Source organism: Pinus tabuliformis, chromosome 6 (genome assembly GCF_031772625.1).
Source record: "Pinus tabuliformis cultivar Carrire ecotype Pingquan chromosome 6, CPIR1, whole genome shotgun sequence".
Classification (NCBI taxonomy): domain Eukaryota; kingdom Viridiplantae; phylum Streptophyta; class Pinopsida; order Pinales; family Pinaceae; genus Pinus; species Pinus tabuliformis.
The window spans coordinates 1,767,454,152-1,767,478,815 of record NC_142292.1 but is presented as its reverse complement, the minus strand read 5'-3'; the positions used below and the strand labels follow the sequence as shown (position 1 = coordinate 1,767,478,815).

Below are 24,664 nucleotides of genomic sequence, written 5' to 3'. Positions count from 1 at the left end.
GCAATGGTAGATTTGTGGAAAAATTTAGTATTACATTCTCCTTATTTTAGCCATAGAACCCTGGATTTTTGTTTCCAAAAAATTTCTTCTTGTTTACACAACATTTCCCATTCTTGGTGATATTTCTCTGCTTGATCGTTTTTGTCTTTATCAAAGCCATTCTTGATCAAAGCTTGATTGAGCTCTAGGATTTTGTTTTCCACAATTTTTTTACTTGTGAAAATATTGCCAAATTCCTTTTGGTTACATTAATTCAGCTTTTGCTTGATGTGTATTAATCTTTTATGCAGCAGGAACATAGATGATCCCTGAAACTGCAGGTCTTCAGCCCACCATTTTCCAATGTTGCTGATGAAATCCAGGTGTGAAAGCCATATATTTTCAAACCTGAACGGTTTGTTCCTTGGGGTGCCAATTCCCTTGATCTCCATTTGAATCGGCCAGTGATCTGAGCCTCCAAAAGGAATAATATCAGCTATTATTTCCTTGTCTAGAAGCATGAGCTCTTCAGAGATCATGAATCTGTCTAGCTTGGAAGCTACCTGGGAATCCCCTCCTCTTTTATTGTTCCATGTGCAAAGACCATTGTTTGTCTCAATGTCCACCAACTTCATGTTTTCTGAAAAACATTGGAAAGCTGAGGAATCTTTGTTTAGTGCTCTTGTACCCCATTTTTTCTCCGAGAGAGATCTAATCATGTTGAAATCTCCTCCTATAACCCATGGTAGTCCTGCAAATCTATTTCAAAGGTCCACTAAGGAATCAATAAACTTGATTTTGTCTTCTAACCTTTGAGGGCCATAAGCATTCGTTACAAGATAAGTGTCCCTATCTCCTACAGGTTGTATAACAACTGATAAATAATTCCTTGATGCCTCCGCATTAATAATACCCATTTTTTGGGGATTCCAGAGGATGAGGATACCCCCATGCTGTATTTTCTGCTTTGACTTCTATAAACTCATATCTGCTGAGCCACTTACTGTGGATTAGTCTTATCTTTTGAATCAAGCATTTCGTTTCTTGGACAAAAATTATATCTGGAGCTACCTGTTTCATTCTATTATTCAGCATTCTCTATTTTCTTTTGCTTCCTAGACCTCTGATGTTCCAAGTTGTAAACTTCATAATTACAGATTGTTAAAGGAATAATTGGTTAGATCTTTCATCTTACCTGAGTCTATCATGAGCTTTCCACATTCCATTAATAGCTCGTTCTGCTTTTTTCTACCCCTTTTTTTTCCCTGGGTTTCTTGGAGCTAATCCTGGAGTTGATTTTACTTTTTTCATTTCATGGTTTCCCTACCTTTCAATGTTGTTATCTTCTACCAAGCCCTTTGCCTGAGTTTTCCATAACAATAACTACTTTATTCGATTGCATTCTTCTTATGGTAGAGATTCTACCCCACCCGTTGTTCCCATACTCAGGAACCCTTCTAGATCTAGGTTTTCTCTATCAAGAATCTGTTGTAACTCATTGTCTTCCATTTCCATCTCGCTCTGGGTCATTTCCTGATCCATATCCATCTCTGATTCACTCATCATGATCCCTTTCTATTTTTCCTTTACCTGTTCCTGATCCTGTTCTTCTTCCTTCTCCTGCTTATCATATCCATCCTTCATTACTTGATTTTCAACTGCTATATCTTCCTCCTCTTCAAGAACATGGAACTGATTCGGCCTCACTTTTTGGTCTCCACATTGGTGTTGTTTTGGCCATTTTTTGTCATTTTTACCTTTGTGAGCTACTTTGTGAAAGCTATCTGTTTCTTTCATAGTGCTAGGTTTGATTTTGTTCTCTGCCTTAATGAGAGGGCAGTCTCTAAGAAGGTGCCCGTGTTCATGACATTTTCGACATCTAAATGGAATATGCTTGTAGTCAACCGTCTGCACCCATTCCTCATCATAAACCTCCAATATGACTTCTTCCGGAAGTGCTCCAGATAGGTCCATCTCTACACAAATCCTAGCAAAGGAGGTATATTTTCCCCTTTTTGTGGCTTCAGAAGTTTTGACATACCTCCCTAATTTGTTGCCTATCGTTGTTAGTGATTCTATTTGCCAATAATCCAGAGGTAGCGAATAGAGTCTTACCCAAATCGGGACTAAGGTAAAGGTTTCCCACTCTGGCACAAAGTTCATCATCCATGGCCGCATATAGAGCCCTGCTGCTACATAGAAGTAGGACCCACCTTCAAACACTTTGTCTTTGTCCTCAATGTTTGCAAACACCACAGTGAAAAAACCCTTGGATCCTAGATGAAGATCAATGCTTCCTTTAGGCTTCCAGTGGTATCTGATCCATGTTTGTAAAGCCTTTTCGGTGGGCCATAGTCCCATGAATTTGCATATGATTGCATAAGTCTGCATGTGCTCCCTGTGGGCCTGCAGCTCTGGGTTATTTAAGATTACTCTGGGAGTGATTTCAGCTTTGGGCTTGCACGGTCCCTTTTGTTTCCTGTCTTTTTTTCCTTGTTTTTTGTCATTTTCCTCCTTATCTTTTGTGCCATCATTCTCCTTCTCCTTGTTACTTTCTATTTCCTCTTCCCTATTTTTTCCTCCTTCCATCGTGATACCTTTGCCTGATTCTGGAGGTGTCTTGCCCTTGTTAACCACTGCCTCTCTGTAGGAGGGAGTGGAGCTCCCTCCTCTGCAACCGTCCATCGAGAAAATCCTGCGCAGAAACCCTTAACCCTTGTCTTCCGCTCTTCCACTCTCGTCCGTCCAAGAAATCCCGATCTATGTTAAACTCAATCTAGGGGACTCACTCTCACCTGGATGAACTATTTGATTATTTTTCCCATTGGATGAGGTCCATAAATTTTATCAAAAACACTTTTCAATACATTATACTTCTGTACTTTTGAGGAGGTTTTGATAAAATGAATGGAACAAGATCTATTTTTCTTTAAATATCTAGCATGCTCTACTGAAATACACTTTTGTACTCTTAGAATGTGTTGGATTGAATGAAATTGGGTCAATATTGTTGAAGCACATGAGCAGGACTTATCATATATGGTACTTTTATCGTATGATTGTGTTTTATTTATATATTAAGCAATACTTTTTCTTTCAATTGTTTTATGTATGAAAGTCAGAATTATAGTTTTGCATTACTTCACGTTCATATGATGTTAGCTCTGATTTTGTTTTGAATACATGAACGATTTTTATATGCGATATATTTCTCTCAATTGTTTTGTCTAACTATTTATCCAAAACAATTATCGTTAAGTAATTTCATTTCTTTTGGAAGTTGAATGATCTTTATTACCAATTATTGTATGACATCATTGCAAATCGCATATCGTATTTTATTCCTGGGTATATTTATAATTAGATAATGTTAGATTAAGATATATGCATGCATTTAGTTGTTATATTAGATTACACTTAGTTGAATCATTTCCCGCTACATCCTATATCATCCCATCAACATTATCAAATCAACCCTTTCTGGGAAATTGGTCCTATTATCCCCAGTCAGAGCCACTATAACAAATAGAAAAGGAGCTGCTTTCAAGGTCCGGACTGGTTGGTTTTCCCCCATGTTGTCGCAACAATTTTCAAGGCTTCAACAGGTTGAAACAATGACACATGGAATCTCGTACAAGTTCACTCTACTAAACTAGTCCATAATCACGTCATCGTGGGAGATTTGGCATAAATTTATATTGAAGAATCCAATATTGGTATGAATTGTGGTATTAGAAAGAATACTCATAGGTATACCACAGGAATAAATTTCATAACTTGGGAGACCGAAATTATGGAGATACAATAGTTTCAAGATCGAGCTCCTAAAACTAACAAAAATGTGTGTATTTCTTTTAAATGTTGCATAAATTTTGTTTGAAAAATTAGTTTGAAGTGATTCAAAGTGCATAATGAAGCATATATATCGTTTTTTGATTCTAAAATGTCTCGAAAAGATAAATAGATACACCTAGTAAGCAAATATAAATCTTTACTATGACACATGAAGAAGATGAAGAAATGCAACATGATATATCAAAATTACGAGACCAAGTGAAACAAATTTTTCTCTTGAAAAGAGTAACCAAAAATGAACTAGAGGCTAAGATGGATGGTTTATAAGAAAAAATAAAAGGAAACATGGAAGGTTTAAATGCAGACATGGGATTTTTTAAAGTAGACATAGAGATGATGAATGTCAAGTTGCAAGGGTTGACAAAGTCACTACAAGAAAGGCTTCCAAGTGGTGACAAGATAATCCATGAAAATCATGATGAGGAAAAAAGGAATATGAATTATGGTTTTAGAGGAATTGTATGCAAAACTATTGGAAGAGAAGCAATTGTATGCAAAACCCTCCAAATGTTTCTTTGGGTTACAAGAGGTGGAATATTTGGGTCATATTGTACCTCATGAGGGTGTTGAGGTGGACCCTAACAAAATTAAAGCTATGTAGGAATGGAAAATCCCCACAACCCTAAAGTATATTCGAGGACTTCTTAGTTTTACAAAGAATTACCACAAGTTTGTTAAGAATTATGGGAATATAGCAGTGCCTCTAACAACATTACTTAAGAAAGATGCATTTTTTGGACTCTAGAAGAAACTAAGGCCTTTGAACATCTTAAAGAGGCAATATGCCAAGATCCAGTCCTAGCTACACAAGACTGCACAAAAATATTTATTGTGGAATGTGATGCCTTAGGAAATGGAGTTGGTGTTGTTTTAATACATGAACGAAGACCCATTTCTTTTGAAAGTTGTTTAATCAAGGGGAAGCATTTACACAAACCTATTTATGAGAATGAAATGTTGGAAATAATACATGCCCTGAAGCAATTGTAATAGCCCCTGGGTTAATTTTCCATGTAAATGGAAGGACATTATAAAGGAAAAACAAGACGAAGATCATGGGACGCATATTCCAAGTTGGATGGAGGGGAAAGAATTATAGTGGGCATCGCTTGTGGTTAATTATTGGCTATGGAAATTTGCATTGGCATTGGAAAAAGGAAAAGGACAATGAATGGAAATTAATTCAAGAATAAAGGAAAATAATAGAAAAGGAAGATGAAGAGAAAAGAATATGCATGTAAGGGAAAACAAAGGAAATTGAAGGAAAAGAAAAGGAAAAAGAAAATAAAAGGAGAGGGAGAGCATTCTATGAATCTCTTAGTCACTGTTAGTTACTCTTGGGATCATACACTCTCTTGGAACTTTTGGAGAAGAGAGAGAGAGAACTATAACAAGAGAAGAGATCACTTAGACACAAGAAAGAAGGCAAAGAAAAGCAAGGATGTGCAAGAAGAATATTATAAGAGAAGGTACAACAAGAGGATTTTGCAGGTATCAGGTTGTATTTGTCATTCACTTGATAAGATTTGAATGCATGGTGTATGCATTTTGTTTACATTATTATTTTGTTGTCATTGGCATGGGATTTTCCTGGATTAACAAGGGTTACAACCTTGCCTTGTCATTTCCTGGATAACCATGGTGTGTTGGGACCCATTCTTGGTAGAGGTTTAGATTGCTAGAATATTTTGGATATGGGTGAGGTGTGTAGGTTTTAACCCCGTACGAAAATTACCTGCATACGAATTGTAAGAATAGAAAATAAACAATGGCGAGAGCATAACACATAAAACATATATACACAGAAATTTTCCCCTAGATCCAAAAACTGGGACTACCAGATTGATTTTTCATTATGTTCCTTTCAACGTTACAATACATATATATACATGCCGAAGGATCCATAAACCCCAATACATTAACCCTGGATTAGAACATAACCATAGTTCCCTTGACCGGATCTACAAAATACCATGAACTGAAAACCATCACGCCCAAAACCATGTGTGAAATCCATGCACAAAACCATAGGTAGGTCCGCCCATAGGGTCCAATTTTTTTCTCCTTGGGGTGCTGCCCCGAACCCCGTAGAGGGGGGCGGTAACCCCTCGATAGGGGGGGCTGCCGCCCTCCCTCTAACCCGTCGACTTAACTACTGCGGCTAGTCGTGGAAAGAATATAACACAACCCAACATTCTCCCACTTGTTGTTTTCTTTCCATAGGGGGCCACAGGAGAGCTTAGTCATTGATCCAACCCTGCAATTCCCATTGTTTCTCTACATCAAGAGAACTTCTGAGTGCTCACATAATTTGTCAATGCATTTGTGGTATTCTTCAAAGTGTCCACCTTTACTAGCAACACCTTTTTGTCTAGTTCCACCATATCCCTCACAATGTGATACTGAACATCAATGTGCTTTGTCTTTGAATGATAAGCAGGGTTCTTTGCCAATAAAATTGCACTTTGGTTGTCACAGTCTATTCTTGTAGCTCATTGTACTAACCCCATACTTGAACACAATCTCTGCAACCAAACGGCTTCCTTTCTTGCATGAGTGGATGCCATGTATTCTATCTCTGTAGTTGACAGTGTCACTACAGATTGTCTCTTACTCATCCAATTGACTGCACCTCCAAATAGGTTAAACACATACCCATTTGTAGATCTTCTCTGATCCATATCTCCAACCTAGTCTTCATCAACAAAGCCATGGATGTCCAAAACTCTGTCCAATCCTAGTCTTCCTTGGTAGCACAAACCATAATCACTAGTGCCACACAAATCCCTGAAAACCCGCTTCACTTCTGTCAAATGCTCCTTCCCTGGTTTTGACATAAAACTGCTCAATACTCCCATTTCATGTGTAATGTCTGGTCCAGTACAGACCATTACATACATCAGACTACTGAATTCACTTGCATATGGAACATGAGACATGTCCTCTTCCTCTTCCAATGTCTTGGGACACTGTTCAACAGATAATTTTACACCTACAGGAATAGGAACCTTCAACCGTTTAGTATCATGCATATTAGATCTCTGCAGTATTATCTCAACATACTTCCTCTGGTTTAACCATAGCTTCCTCTTTTCCTGATCTCGTTTAGTTTCCAAGCCCAAAATATAGTTTGTAGCACTAATATCTTTCATGTCGAATTTGGAGGACAATTGGGTCTTCAAATCCTGGATAACTTCTTTGTCATTTCCAACCAGCAACATATCATCCACATACAAGACCAGATAAATAACATGGTCACCAATTAATTTAAAATATATGTAGTGATCTGCTTTTTTTCTGGTGAAGCCAAGTCCCCGTATAAATGTATCAAATCTCTAATACCACATCCTTGGTGACTGTTTTAACCCATACAGAGACGTTTTTAACTTGCATACTAGTTATTTCTTACCCTTCACCACAAAGCCTTCAGGTTGCTTCATGTAGATCTCTTCTTCCATATCCCCATGAAGAAACATTGTCTTCACATCCATCTATTCTACCTCAAAATCAAAAGCAGAAGAAATAGATAAAAGTAATATAATAGAAGCTACCTTGGCAACACGAGAAAAAATATCACAAACATGAATTCCCGGCACCTGGGAATAACCTTTTGCTACCAACCGAGCTTTGTATTTCTCTACCTGTCCTTCTGCATTCATCTTCTTCTTGAACACCCATTTGCCGCCAATGGGTTTCCTTCCAGTCGGCAACTCCATCAAATCCCAAGCTTCAGTTTTGTGCAAAGATTCCATTTCATCAACTATGGCCTCTTTCTAGAGTTTTCCATCCTCTGAATCTACTGCTTCCTTCACAATTTTGGGACATCATCAGTAATAGATAAAGAAAATTTTGAACAGAAAGTAGATGGAATATACCTTTCTGGCTGCCTTTTTTCTCGAACTGATCTTCTTACAACCGGAGTTTGTGGCTCTTCATCTTCTAATTCCTCTTCTGCTGTAGAGTCTGGTTCTTCCTACACTAGCTCAAACTCTATATCCTTAGGTTCCTTTGGTAGGAATTCATGTTTAATAACATATTTCACCTCTCTAAACACCACATCTCGGATGTACGCAACCTTCCTTATTACTGGGTTCCAAATCTTATAGCCTTTTAAACCATCCTTATACCCTATAAAGATGCACTTTTTAGATTTACTATCCAAATTTGTTCTTTTCTCCTTTGGAACATGTACACATGCATCACATCCAAATACCCTTAGATGTGAAAGATAAGGTTCATTCCATACCTCTTGTGGAGTCTTATCCTCTAAATCTGATGAAGGTGATCTGTTGACCAGGTAACATGCATTCTCCACCACCTCTGCCTAGAATTCCTATCCTAACCCGACACCACTAAGCATGATTCTTGACCTTTCCGTCAACGTCTTGTTCATTCTTTCTGCAACTCCATTTTGCTCACGTGTGTATGGAGTAGTCTTATGCTGTGCTATACCACACTTCTTACAGAACTCTTCAGATTCCTTCTTGCAAAACTCTCCACCGTTATCTGTCCTCAACACCTTTATCTTCTTCTCTGTCTGGTTTTCGACCAGAGCCTTAAATTATTTAAACGTGTCAAAGACTTCATATTTATTCTTGAGGAAATAGATCCATGTATTCCTTGAGAAGTCATCTATAAATGATACATATTACACAGACTTACCCAGTGATGGAACCGACACAGGTCCAAACACATCACTGTGCACAAGCTCTAATATATGTTTCGCCCTTTTACCACTAGAGGGGAAACTCACCCGATTTTGCTTCCCATATACACAATTTTCACAAAAATCAAAATCCAGAGAGCTATTAGACATACCTTCTACCATACCTTTACCATGAAGTATTCGAAGGCCCTTCTCTCCAATATTTCCAAGCCTTTGATGCCATAGCATGGTCTTTTCTCCAGAGACCACTAGATTTTCTGCTCCACTTTCAGGGACCACAGAACTGTTGCACCTATCAATAATGGTGCTACCTTGCAGCTTGTATAGAGTTCCAATCTGAACTCCCCACATCAATAACAGTGCTCCCTAATCCATCTTGCAGGTATCTTTTTCGAACATTGTTTTTACACTTGCATCATCTAGCTTGCTTACAGAAATAAGGTTTCTGGCTAATGTAGGAATATGTAGAACACCCGGAAGTGTTCTAATCCTTCCACCTTGCAACTTCAACTTGACTTTTCCACGACAACCAATTCTAGCCTTCCTGTCATCCCCCAAGAAGACATCACCACCATCATATTTCTCATACTCGCAAAACCACTCTCTATGGGGATTGAAGTGAAAGAATGCACCTAAGTCAATCAACCATACCTCATGATCTACATGTGTACTTGAAGAAGCCAAGTACACATCCGCACCTTCATCTGAGGTGGTTTTCGCCTCTGTAGAAGGAGCATCATCGTATCCATTTCCTTTCTCAGGAGCTTTAGATTTATAGTCCCTTTTGTAGTGCCCTTCCTTTCCGCATTTCCAGCACACCTTTACAGGTTTTCCTAAAGATTTAGATCTCCCACTCAAGGAATTATTTTTGTTTCTATTCTGCGACCATCCTCATACAGACAAGGCATCACCATTTTGGCTCTCCATATTTTTTCGTCTCATCTCCTCCGTGAGCAAGGATCAGACTATTTCATCATACTGTAAGGCAGTTGCATTGCTGCCTATTGCAATAACCAGAATATCCCACGAATCTGGTAGAGAACACAACAAAATGATGCACTTATCTTTATCTGAAATTTTAATATCAGTAGATAATAACTAGCTTACCACATTATTAAATATGTTCATATGATCTGTCACCGAGTCTCCATATTTCATCCTTAGGTTATACAACTTTTTTCGTAGGAACAGTTTATTCACTAGAGAATTAGATTGGTAAAAAGTCCCTAACTTGTCCCACAAAGCATTCATTGTAGCTTCCCTGATACATTTAGCAATACTGAATCTGAGACACACAATTGTATTGTGCTTTTTGCCTTCTGATCCAACTTCTTCGAGTCTTCAGCGGACATTTTCGTTGGTTTAGTACCCGAATCTACTGCGATCTAGTGATCTTTATCCACCAACAGATCCTCCATCTTGAGTTAACACAACTCAAAACTTTGACCATTAAATTTCTCAATCTCTATCTTTCCATTGCTCGCCATATTCTTTCACCACAAGAATCGATCCCATGGATCTCCTAGTAAACATGGTCTACCATAAGCCCAAGCAAAACCCCTCAGCAACAAAGGCATCCCCTTGAAGCGAAAACAACTCTGATAAGAAATGTAGGTTTTAACCTTGTACAAAAATTACCTGCATACTAATTCTAAGAACAGAAAATAAACAATGGCAAGAGCATAACACATAGAAAAAATATACACAGAGATTTTCCCCTAGATCCCAAAACCGAGACTACCTGATTGATTTTTCATTATGTTCCTTTCAATGTTATAGTACATATATATACATGCTAAAGCATCCATAAAAACCAATCCATTAACCTTGGATTAGAACATGACCATAGTTTCCTTGACCTGATCTACAGAATACCATGGACTGATAACCATCGTGCCCAAAACCATGTGCGAAATCCATGCACAAAACCATAGGTAAGTTCGCCTACCTAATATAGGGGCCAAATTTTTTTTCCTGAGGGTGCTGCCCTGGACCCCGTAGAGGGGGGCTACCCCTCCTGAAGCCCCTCGACAGGGGGGGTTGCCGTCCCCCCTGTGAGCCCCCCGCTACACCCGACATAACGAAGGGGGGTCTCTGCCCCCCCTCTAACCCCCTGACTTAACTACTGGGGCTAGTCGTTGAAAGAATATAACACAACCCAACAAGGTGGTCTCAAGGAAATCCCAAGGGTTGGGAGTGGAGATGGCTTTCTCTAGGAAGCCCTTAACAGGTGGGTGGAGGCAGGAAAATTCCTCTAGGTATGGAGAATAAATTCTGAGGCATCCAAGCTTGTTTTGGTTAGGTGATCTCTATACCAATTTAGATGAGATCACCGTGGCTTGAGGGTGGGGGTGGATTAACCTATGGAGTTCCTATTTTGTTATATTTAGTTTATCCCATGAGATCCCACATTTATTCTTGGAATATGGCACGAGGGTGATTAGCTGAAAGAAATATTTGATTCATCCCAATCTATGGCCGGGTGGTACATGGAACTCCCTAACTTGGTTGGAATTTTCATATGTTATTATGTGTTGATTCTTATTGAGATTAATGAGCACAAGTTATGATTTTATATGTGATTTTATGACTTGTTTGTCATGGTTCTATTCTAGTGAAATTTTTGTTACATGCATGGTATATTTCTTATTACATGATGTGCTCTTGTTCTGGATCCATTCCAGGGTTTGGTGGGATCTTAGTTACATTATATGAATGTGTAATAGCTTCGGGTTAAAAGTTCATGTAATAAAGGTTAATAAAGGCAAACTAAGACCAAGGCAACGGGACATGTATTCCAAGCTGAATGTTTGGAAAAGCACTCTATCGGGCATAGCATTTGGTTTATTAATGTCTAAGAAAATTGGCAAAGGAAAAGAGAAAATTGGAATTTAATTATGAGAAATAAAGGAAAATAGGAGAAAAGTAAGGTGAAGAGACATATATTTGGATGAGAGGGAAATTAGAGGGAAAGTGAAGAAAATAGAGGCCTCAATGATAAAAAGGCTTCTGACAATCAATTCACGGTTTTTTTGGTTTTAACTCTTGCTGGTTTAGCTTTTTGTTAGTTTTAGCTTGGGTTAAGTGAGAAAGAGAGAGAATAGCACCAAGAGGAGAAAGTAAGCAAGCAAGCGAAGGGAGGAAAAGTGTAATTCCTCCTCCCTCCTTTACCCAAATTCACAAGCTCGCTAGGATAAACATGAGATGAGAGTTAGTATCCGAGACTCGATTTCCAAGATGCACTTATGGAAAATGGGGTCCACATGTCCAAATCTGACTGCAAACACCCTATGACAAATGACCACATTGTGATCATCCTAACTTAACCCAACACTATTTGTTTTTAGTTTTTATTCCTTAAATTTAACAGAACTTTCTATTTTTGGCAGTTTTCTCGGGTTCTAAACTTTTGAGGCTGTTTTGAGGGCGTAAATGACATTTTCATGTGAAATGGAGGGATTAGAATAGTGCAAGACTAGTTTTCTTTTCTGGTTTTGGTCTCCTCTTCGAGATCTTCGAAATGAGGTATTATGATAGTCAAACAAAGATCGTATGCCAAAGCTATGACCTCGAGAAGTTGGAGGTTTGAATTTATCATTTATACAAACATTTGTGTACATAGTATATGTAGGTTAAAAATACATACATGTTTATTAATTTAATAATCTCACTAGAGAAACATAATTGACACAATGACAAATCTAAACATTCAATCTCAACTCAGAGCTTAACCCAGACTGACCAGAACATACTAGGCATTTCGTCAAACACATGGCATACATGTAAGCTATAGGTCATGAATGCATATATGGTCATAAAAGTCTAAGATTAATCTAAGAATCGCCAAAAAGGACCTATGTCATCTCCACATAGTTCCAACAACACATATTATCCCATACATTAACCAACCAATCAATAACTAAACCATTCATGACCGGAGCCATAAATAACATACATCATGTAACCAACAAATAACAAGTAAATAACCAGCATAGGAACCATGGAACCTCAACCATAATATCACTAACATAATCACTAAAAATATTATTTAATGACAATAGAAGAATAACTATTACTAATATATGGAAATACCAACCAAGTCAGGGACTTCCACATACCACCTGACCATAGATTGAGCTAAACCAAATATCTCTTTCAGCCAATCAACCCCGCGCCATATTTCAAGCATGAATGTGGGATATCATGGGATATACCAAGAAAAACAAAACTAGGGCATCGAAAGGCCAAACCACCTCAACCCTCAACTAGTGATTCCACCTCGCGGTCAAACATCACCAACACCAACCAAATCGATCTCTACCCAAGCTGTTTAGGGCTTCAGGAACAAGTAACTTTCCCACAAACTTCAAGGGCTCCAAAGCCTTTGTCCAACCCGACTCTAGGGACTAGTATCTCAACCCACCAAGGGCTCCATATCATTTGTCCCAACCTAGGCTCAAGGATTAGTAACTCAACTGATTCGAGTTGACTGAACTCCCGGATTTAACCAGATATTTTGCTTTTGTGATGTGACTATAATTTCATTTAAAATGGCATAAAGGAACATAAATTTAGGCTGTAACGAAAAAGGAACATGAAAGGAATCAACAACATAAAACTCAAGACATTGATAACAGAGTTTGTCCAGGAGGGACTACGTCTCCGGGCCCCGGTGTCAAGATGGTGTAGGCCGCTACATTAAGTGCTATCAATAATGATGATGTACATAAGAGGTGACATCACTATCATACAAGGAAAATGCCCTCACGTAGGAGTGACTCCAAGAGATGTTCCGCTACAGGAACTCTCAGTCAAAATGTACTCCTATCAGTATGACATAAACTCATGCATGATGATAATGAACATCCCACCAACATGGCATAAAAGGGATTTCAGTGCAATCATACATGGCGAGACATGAGTATCCCATCAACATAACGACAAAGGGATCTCAAACAAAACATGACAAATCATGACAACAAGTACATCCCATGAATGATTATGTGTCACATCAAGCAGGAATCATGAAACAAGTAAGAAAACAAGATCCCACATCAAACATCAAACAGGGATCTATGCAACACAATGCATCTCATAGCAAAAAGAAGTACATGAAAATATTTCATATACCTCACATCCTGGGACCATTTGAAGAAGAAGATGTCAAACTGCTGAAGTTGGTTGTACCATCAATCTCGCAGCGTCGAATCTCATGGAAATGACTGCTTGCACATGAATGCTGACACTTGTGCCCCACTTTGAAAAGTGGTTGAAAAATGAAATGATCAAATGGAAAATCTGAATGCACCATCAGATTTGTGGCGTCGAATAGTGCAAAATCGACTGTCAAATTTCTGAATTCTGAGAAAGTGGAAATTTGGGGCTGAAGGAATCTTTTAGATTCCCCTTAGATTCCTCAAAGATTCCCTCCTCTAGGTCCTCTGAAAATCTGCTACTCATATCAAAATTCCAGCTGCGCCATCAGGTTCGTGTCACTGAGAGGTGTAAGATCGACATAACGTTTGTCCAAGTTGGACACTACAAAAATTTCACCCTCCTGAGAATTTCGCCCAATCATGGTTCCGCCTGTGTTATTCCCAGGTTCATGGTTCCACTCTGCAATAAAAATTAATTGAAAATATTCCTCGATCTATGTGCATGCCCTTGGGTCCTCCCTCCGCTCGTGAAAATAAAATTCGTGTTTTACAATAACATTTAAGGGCAGATATAACAAAGATTCCATTGTAGATGGATTGGTGACAAAGTCGAGTTATGAGGAGGAGGTCGGGTGGTCAAACCCCGACCCCTCCATATTAAAACTCAATTAGTTTTTGGAAAACCGCATTTAACATTTTTTTGGGGGTTGGGTCCACATTGGGCGGCTCGCCCCTTAACCTCCGCTGCGGGTCCCATTTCTTTTTGGAAATGGTGCGGGTGGAGTGTATTAAATGGAGTGGGTGTTGTTTTTATAGCCGAGTGCACATAAATGGAGCGTGGTTAATATTTGTTTGGCTCTATTATGGGGTCGCCCGGTGGGGGCCGACCCACGTGGGCTAGGCGAGTTCAATCCCCGTCGGCCCCGCATTAATATATGCATATATGGTATGTGGTTTGGGGGTGTGGGCCAAGTCCACCGGAGGTGGCCCGCCCATCCCATATTTAAATGGTTAACGTGTGCGGTGGTTGAGGGAGGGCCGGCGGGGGTCATGGCCCATCGGCCCATAAAAATTTTGATTTTTAATATATGTAGGCCATTTGGGGGTGGCGGGTTTCGTGGCCCGCCACCCCAATAATATGTTTTTTTTGTTATTTAAAAAACAATTAGCCATTTTTTAAAATTCGAAAAATGACCAAAGGAGACAATTTAAACAGGCCACAAATTTGCCCGGAATCTGGTCTAGGTTGGCCGGAATCCGGTGGCTGTGTTTTGTCCAAAATGCTACCTCCTTAAGCCTACCTAGTCACCCAATTAAACCCTGAACTTTGATTGCTCCTAAGATTCGCATACAGACTCAGTTTGATAAACCGTTCACACCACCATGATCACAACAACAAGATCTTCAACATGAACCTGGTTTGAGCATAATCCAAACGCTTTGATTTTGGCCCTTCCTGAGTCCTCTTGGACTTTTGCATGTGTCTGGAGCCACCTAGATCAATCCTCCCCACTGAGGAGCTTTTGGTCCTCCAAACGCATGAAAAATAATCTGCAACTTCTTTATACCTTGTCTGCATCACAAGTGTCCTGAAAAGGTCTCGCTTCCATCTCCTTCACCTTTGTTCTTTGGAGCCTTAAGTGATGAGCCGACACCTGCAACCTTTGCAACCTGTAGTACATTGCTTTTGCAAATTAAATGCTTGACTTTCATGACCAACTAATGACCCAAGCATCCCATACTTGCCACGAGTTTATAACACATACTCGATGGTCAATTTTACATCAAAATGGAAACAATACCCCAGCTATGGAACATGGCCAACATATCATTGTTGCTTCAACAAGTGATGGAAAACACATCATCACCACAACACATGATTTACAACAATAAGGCCAAACTCTATTTTTTCTTTGACAAGTGATGGAAACACGACATCACTTTCAGAGTGTAAAATGCAACACATAATAAGACCAGACATCGTTGTTGCGTAACAAGTGATGGAAAACACATCATCAATTTTACATTTTGAAATGCAACAAATGATTTACAAAATCACGACCATGACAAGCTAACATATCTAGAAACAATTTTTCACCTATCATTGTGAATGGGTCGCCTCATTGTCGTGGTTTTGCTTGTCGAACAATATTTTCATCTGGTTCATGCACCAACACTTTGTCTTTAAGGCACTGCTCTAGATGGAGCCTCCAACAAGTGGCTCTTTGATGGCCACCTCTATTGCAATGACTGCAATACATCTTCTTCCTTGAGATTGGATTAACATGTTTCTCTACCATCTATTGAAAGGGTCTTTCACGCCTCTTCTTTGTTTGTGCTGCTATTCTTTTCCAACACTTAGAAAATGTATGGTTATGTAATCCACAAAAGGTACATGTTTTTCGATTCCATGGTTTACGTTCATCTTTAACAACATGATTATAATCGAAATGAACATTTAAATATCGAGAGTGGTTATACCTTTCCTTGTTGTCTCTGGTGTAAGTATGGTGATGAGAGCTTGCCTCAGCTCTTTCCTTGCAATGGAAACTGCCATGGGATGATGGGGATGTTTCCAATCATTCTCTTTCCTCGACGATTTCAACAATGTCTCGAAAGAATCTAACACCTTCGAGCATTCTCCCTCAGTGAATCTCAAGCCTGAAAATTGAGGTCTCTGCACAACCTCTAATGGTTGAGTTATGCCTTGGTTATTAATACCAAGTTGTTCTTCCTCCTTGTAGCTTATCCTGGTAAGAAGCCCCATGTTTGTCCCTGTAATTGGGATCTCCAAATATCTAACATAAATCATACTAAGTGAAGATGAAACCGAAAGGAAATCAACATATTTTACCTCCTCTATCTATTTGGAAAGAACTGTTGAGTGCTTCTCATCATCTGTTGTTGGTGGTTCGCTAACTGTCTCGGCGCATTCCCCAACTCCCTTTCTGACATACCCAAGTCTTGCCTGACGGGGTAATTCCTCTACTCTGATGGGGTTAACAATGCCTTTGCCATTAATGCCCATGACTTTCCCTTCATGACCCATTTTCTTCAACAGTTTGGAGCCAATTCCTGTGGTATGATTTTAAAAAATAGCGAAATCATCATCAAGACAAATACATGAATTCGGAGAATTACTTTTTACCTCACATGGGTCACGCTGCAGCTTTTCCAAGGTCTTGTCCTTAGCTTGCAGTTGTTGTAGCAAACTCTGTTTCTCCTCTTTCTCATCTTGTAGAAGCATATTCAATTCAACATTCTCTGTTTGAAGATTTTGGTTGTTGTGCTTCAGTTCTTCCAGGGCCTCTTCCATGGCTCGCAACTGAAGCTGCAATCGCTCCTTTTCCTCTGTCTCATTTTGTAGAGTTTCAGACATTATTTCCACTCTTTGGGAAATTTTGAGCATTGTCTAGTACATCACTTTTTCATCCTCTGTCGCTGCACGTTCCATTATTCATGCTTGCAATTCACATCCATGCAAAGGCCGCTCTGATACCAAACTTGATCCGAGTTGACTCAAATCCCGGATTTAACCAAGATCTTTTGCTTTCGTGATGTGATTAGAATTGCATTTAAAATGGCATAAAGGAACATAAACGCATGCTGTAACGAAAAAGGAACATGACAAGAATCAGCAACATAAAAATTAAGACTTTGATAATAGAGTTCGTCCAGGAGGACTACGTCTCTGGGCCCCGGTGTCAAGATGGTGTATGCCACTGCATTAAGTGCTGTCAACAGTGATGATGTACATAAGAGATGACGTCGCTATCATACAAGGAAAATGCCTTCACGCAGGAGTGGCTCCAAGAGATGTTCTGCTACAGGAACTCTGAGTCAAAAAGGACTCCTATCAGTATGACATAAACTCATGCATGATGATAATGAACATCCCGCCAACATGGCATAAAAGGGATTTCAATGCAATCATACACGGCGACACAAGAGTATCCCATCAACATAATGACAAAGGGATCTAAAACAAAACATGACGAATCATGACAACAAGTACATCCCATGAATGATTCCATGTCACATCAAGCAAGAATCATGAAACAAGTAAGAAAACAAGATCCCACATCAAACATCAAACAGGGATCTATGTAGCACAATGCATCTCACAGAAAACAGAAGTACATGAACATATTGAATATACCTCAAATCTTGGGACCATCTGAAGAAGAGGATGTCAAACTGCTGAAGCTAGCCGTACCATCAATCTCGCAGCGTCGAATCTCATGGAAATGATTGCTCACGCATGAATGTTGACACTTGCACCCCACTTTGAAAAGTGGCCAAAAAATGAAATGATCAAATGGAAAATCTGAATGCACCATCAGATTTGTGGCATTGAATAGTGCAATATTGACTGTCAAATTTCTGAATTCTGAGAAAGTAGAAATCTGGGGCTTAAGAAATCTTTTAGATTCCCCCTAGATTCCTCAAAGATTTCCTCCTCCGTGTCCTCTGAAAATGTGCTGCTCAGATCAAAATTCCAACTGCGCCATTAGGTTCATGTCGTTGAGAAGTGTAAGATCGGCATAAAGTTTGTCCAATTTGGACACTGCAAAAATTTCACCCTCCTAAGAATTTTGCCCAATCATGGTTCCGCCTATGTTATTCCCAAGTTCATGGTTCCACCCTGCAATAAAAATTAATTAAAAATTTCCTCAATCCACGTATGCGCCCTTGGCTCCTCCCTCCCCCATGCAAATAAATGTCGGGTTTTACAATAAAATTTGAGGGCGGATATAACAAAGATTCCATTGTAGATGGATTAGTGACAAAGTCAAGTTATGAGGAGGAGGTTGGGTTGTCAAACACCAACCCCTCCATATTAACACTCAATTAGTTTTTGAAAAAACACATTTAACATTTTTTTGGGGGTCAGGTCTGCATTGGGCGGCCTGCTCCTTAATCTCCGCTATGGGTCCCGTTTCATTTTGGAAATGGCGCGTTTGGGGTGTATTAAATGGACTGGGCGTTGTGTTTATATCCGAGCACACATTAATGGAGTGCGATTAATATTTGTTTGGCTCTATTATGGGACCCCCTAGTGGGGGCCGGTTCACTTGGGCCGGCCGGGTTCAATCCCCCCGGCCCCGCATTAATATATGCGTATATGGGCCTACACCATTATTTAAATGGTTAACATGTGTGGTGGTTGAGGGAGGGCCAGTGGGGGTCATGGCCCATCCGCCCATAAAAATATTGATTTTTAATATATGTAGGCCGTTGTGGGGTGGCGGGATTGGTGGCCCGCCACTCTAATAATATGTTTTTTTTGTTATTTAAAAAACAATTAGCCATTTTTGAAAATTCGAAAAATCACCAAAGGAGACAATTTAAACAGGCCACAAATTCGCTCGGAATCTGGCACAGTTTGGCCCGAATCCGGTGGCCAGATTTTGTCCAAATTGTTGCCTCATTAAGCTTGCCTAGTCACCAATTATTGTATGACATCATTGCAAATCGCATATCGTATTTTATTCCTAGGTATATTTATAATTAGATAATGTTAGATTAAGATATATGCATGTCTTTAGTAGTTAGATTAGATTACACTTAGCTGAATCACTTCCCGTTACATCCTATATCATCCCATCAACATTATCAAATCAACCCTTTCTGGGAAATTGGTCCCATTATCCCCAGTTGGAGCCACTATACCAAACAGAAAAGGAGTTGCTTTCAAGGTCTGGACCGGGTGGATTTCCCCCATGTTGTCGCAACGATTTTCAAGGCTTCAACAGGTTGAAACAATGACACATGGAATCTCGTACAAGTTCACTCTACTAAATGAGTCCATAATCACGTCATCGTGGGAGATTTGGCATAAATTTATATCGAAGAATCCAATATTGGTATGAATTGTGGTATTAGAAAGAATACTCATAGGTATACCACAGGAATAAATTTCGTAACTTTGGAGACCAAAATTATGGAGATACAATAGTTTCAAGATCGAGCTCCTAAAACTAAGAAAAATGTATGTATTTTTTTTAAATGTTGCATAACTTTTGTTTGAAAAATTAGTTTGAAGTGATTCAAAGGGCATAATGAAGCATATATATCGTTTTTTGATTCTAAAATGTCTCGAAAAGATAAATAGATACACCTAGTAAGCAAATATAAATCTTTACTATGACACATGAAGAAGATGAAGAAATGCAACATGATATATCAAAATTACGAGACCAAGTGCAACAAATTTTTCTCTTGCAAGGAGTAACCAAAAATGAACTAGAGGCTAAGATGGATGGTTTAGAAGAAAAAATAAAAGGAAACATGGAAGTTTTAAAAGCAAACATGGGATTTTTTAAAGTAGACATAGAGATGATGAATGTCAAGTTGGAAGGGTTGAAAAAGTCACTACAAGAAAGGCTTCCAAGTGGTGACAAGATAATCCATGAAAATCATGATGAGGACAAAAGGAATATGAATTATGGTTTTAGAGGAATTGTATGCAAAACTATTGGAGGAGAAGCAATTGTATGCAAAACCCTCCAAATGTTTCTTTGGGTTACAAGAGGTGGAATATTTGGGTCATATTGTACCTCATGAGGGTGTTAAGGTGGACCCTAACAAAGTTAAAGCTATGTAGGAATGGAAAATCCCCACAAACCTAAAGTATATTCGATGATTTCTCAGTTTTACAAAGCATTACCACAAGTTTGTTAAGAATTATGGGAATATAGCAGCGCCTCTAACAACATTACTTAAGAAAGATACATTTTTTGGACTCTAGAAGAAACTAAGGCCTTTGAACATCTTAAAGAGGCAATATGCCAAGATCCAGTCTTAGCTACACGAGACTGCACAAAAATATTTATTGTGGAATGTGATGCCTTAGGAAATGGAGTTGGTGTTGTTTTAATACATGAACGAAGACCCATTTCTTTTGAAAGTCGTTTAATAAAGGGAAAGCATTTACACAAACCTATTTATGAGAAGGAAACGTTGGAAATAATACATGCCCTGAAGCAATTGAAATAGCCCCTGGGTTAATTTTCCATGTAAATGGAAGGACATTATAAAGGAAAAACAAGATGAAGATCATGGGACACATATTCCAAGTTGGATGGAGGGGAAAAAATTATAGTGGGCATCACTTGTGGTTAATTATTGGCTATGGAAATTTTAATTGGCATTGGAAAAAGGCACATGACAATGAATGGAAATTGATTCAAGAATAAAGGAAAATAATAGAAAAGGAAGATGAAGAGAAAAGAATATGCATGTAAGAGAAAATGAAGGAAATTGAAGGAAAAGAAAAGGAAAAAGAAAATAAAATGAGAGGGAGAGAATTCTATGAATCTCTTAATCACTATTAGTTACTCTTGGGATCATACACTCTCTTGGAACTTTTGGAGAAGAGAGAGAGAGAACTATAACAAGAGAAGAGATCACTTAGACACGAGAAAGCAGGCAAAGAAAAGCAAGGATATGCAAGAAGAAGATTATAACAGAAGGTACAACATGAGGATTTTGCAGGTATTAGGTCATATTTGTCATTTACTTGATAAGATTTGAATGCATGGTGTATGCATTTTGTTTACATTATTATTTTGTTGTGACTGGCATGGGATTTTCCTGGATTAACAAGGGTTACAACCTTGCCTTGTCATTTCCTGGATAACCATGGTGTGTTGGGATCCATTCTTGGTAGAGGTTTAGATTGCTAGAATATTTTGGATATGGGTGAGGTGTGTAGGTTTTAACCCCGTACAAAAATTACCTACATACGAATTGTAAGAACAAAAAATAAACAATGGCGAGAGCATAACACATAAAACATATATACACTGAGATTTTCCCCTAGATCCCAAAACTGGGACTACCAGATTGATTTTTCATTATGTTCCTTTCAACGTCACAATACATATATATACATGCCGAAGCATCCATAAACCCCAATACACTAACCTTGGATTAGAACATAACCATAGTTCCCTTGACCGGATCTACAAAATACCATGGATCGAAAACCATCACGCCCAAAACCATGTGTGAAATCCATGCACAAAACCATAGGTAGGTCCGCCCATAGCATCTATTTTTTTTTTCCTTGGGGTGCTGCCCCGAACCCCGTAGAGGGGGGCTACCGCCCCCCTCAAACCCCTCGACAGTGGGGGCTGCCACCCCCCCTCTAACCCATCGACTTAACTATTGCGGCTAGTCGTGGAAAGAATATAACACAACCCAACATTCTCCCACTTGTTGGTTTCTTTCCATAGGGGGCCACAAGAGAGCTTAGTCATTGATCAAACCCTGCAATTCCCATTGTTTCTCTACACCAAAAGAAATTCTTAGTGCTCACATAATTTGTCAATGCATCTGCGGTATTCTTCAAAGTGTCCACCTTTACTAGAAACACCTTTTTGTCTAGTTCTACCATATCCCTCACAAAGTGATACTGAACATCAATGTGCTTTTTCTTTGAATGATAAGAAGGGTTCTTTGCCAAGAAAATTGCACTTTGGCTATCACAGTCTATCCTTGTAGCTCGTTGTACTAAACCCATACTTGAACACAATCTCTGCAACCAAACTACTTCCTTTCTTGCATGAGTGGATGCCATCTATTCTACCTCTGTAGTTGACAGTGTCACTACAGCTTGTCTCTTACTCATCCAACTGACTGCACCTTCAAATAGGTTAAACACATACCCACTTGTAGATCTTCTCTTATCCATATCTCTAGCCCAGTCTTCATCAACAAAGCCATGGATGTCCAAAACTCTGTCCAATCCTGGTCTTCCTTGGTAGCACAAACCATAATCACTAGTGCCACACAAATACCTGAAAACCCGCTCCACTTCTGTCAAATTCTCCTTCCCTGGTTTTGACATAAAATTACTCAATACTCCCACTGCATGTGTAATGTCTGGTCCAGTACAGACCATTGCATACATCTTACTACCGACTTCACTTGCATATGGAACATGAGACATGTCCTCTTCCTCTTCCAATGTCTTGGGACATTGTTCAATAGATGACTTTACACCTACAGGAATAGGAACCTTCACTGGTTTAGTATCCTGCATATTAAATCTCTGCAATATTATCTCAACATACTTCCTCTTGTTTAACCATAGCTTCCTCTTTTCTTGATCTCATTTAATTTCCATTCCCAAAATATAGTTTGCAACACCAATATCTTTCATGTCGAATTTGGAGGACAATTGGGTCTTCAAATCCTTGATAACTTCTTTGTCATTTCCAACCAGCAACATATCATCCACATACAAGACTAGATAAATAACACAGTCACCAATTAATTTAAAATATACGCAGTGATCTGCTTTTCTTCTGGTGAAGCCAAGTCCCCATATAAATGTATCAAATTTCTGATACCACATCCTAGGTGACTGTTTTAACCCATACAAAGACGTTTTTAACTTGCATACTAGTTATTTCTTACCCTTCACCACAAAGCCTTCAGGTTGCTTCATGTAGATCTCTTCTTCTAGATCCCCGTGAAGAAATGTTGTCTTCACATCCATCTGTTCTGTTAGCTACCTATACCAATAGGTTTCATATTTCATGATTGACTATGAAAGGTCCAAATATGCTCTGCTTTGAGGGCTCAAAGATCACATATTTCCAAGAGAATCCAATCTATGCTTATAGCTTGGTGAGGGCTTAAAATTTTGATGGATGATTCAACTGCTTAATCTGGATCATTCCATGTTTTAAATTTGCAGTTGTAGAACAGAGAAAGGAGTCTGTCCAAACTGTTTAATCTTGGCAGACAAGTAGTTCAGGTAGAGAAGAAAAGGCTCCCAACAGCTTAATCTGGGACCTTGGATGAGATAAGGGTAGAAGTAGATAGAAATAACAAAGAAAAAGCCAAAGAAAAGAAAAGGCAAGTAAGGGTCTGCAAGTCCAAGTGCACCCTCTAAGAAGAAATAAAAAATGCTAGGCAAGTAGTTGGGTAAGTAGTTGGGGTTGCAGAAAGGTTATCTTTACCATTGCAGATGTGTTAACTGTGCTTACCAAGGCAAAGTCTATCAATTGACAAGGTGTTCATCTTCATCAAATTACAACAAGGAGCATGACTAACCTCCCTCCTCCCCCCTTTCTTTTCATTGCTAACATCCCCTTATGAGCTGAGATTCATGGAGGAAGATCATGGTTTCATGGTGGTTCTTGTTCATTCAAAAGCCACATTTCTTGTGTAAAAATCTTTTCATTTTGATCTACTCTTTAAACCAAGTGTTTTGCAAACAAATTCAATGCTTTCCCCCTTTGATCACCCCCCATCCATATTAACTCTAATTTTACTATGTAAATCCCTATATCACCTTTCCCCTACTAGTATTAAACACCATGGTGTATAAACCCCAAATTCTGTATAAATACCCCCCCCCTTGGCATTATAGCCAATAAGTCCTATGTTAGGGATCAAGTGACATCTGGTCATTTTGACAAACCTAAGCCAAACCCTCTTTCCCCTTTTAAATCCATTTTCTCACTTTTGGCCCCCATTTACACATAAAACCTATAAAACCTTGTTTCTACCTTTACCCGCTCAAAATTGCTAAAATACACCAAAACCCACCTATTCCCCCTTACCCAAAGTTCAAAGATCGGGCGCGTAGTCACAAAAATTTCACAAAACCCATAAGTCCAATGTTCTCCGCTTATGCACATATGCCGAAAATAATCATTAAATAATCCCCGCCCCCCACCATATCCGTTGACTATTTCGTCCTCCCGACAGCCGTCCGATTAAAAGATTGAAGATCCAACACCTCTATTTGCAGCGGAGCTGTTCCGACGTCCGCTGTTTACCCACCTTATTCCCCGGTCACATCAGTTCCCCGATAGCCGTCCGATCAGACCCCCCAGATCTGACGACCATCGTTGCATCGGAGCGGATCTCCCATCTGAAAGTTATCTTCCGATGGCCGTATTTTGAGTACGTCATGTGGAAGCCACGCGTTGCCACCACCATTCATCGGAGGTACGCCTGACAGTTACCGCCATCGTACCGTAAGCGG

General features: G+C 39.2%; 1 protein-coding gene across 1 annotated transcript in view; it reads left to right on the top strand.

Annotated features, from left to right (window-relative positions):
* LOC149266023 (disease resistance protein RML1B-like) overlaps positions 1-24,664 on the top strand; it is an 83,682-nt gene that overhangs the window by 24,373 nt on the left and 34,645 nt on the right. The gene's annotated exons all lie outside the window — the stretch shown is intronic.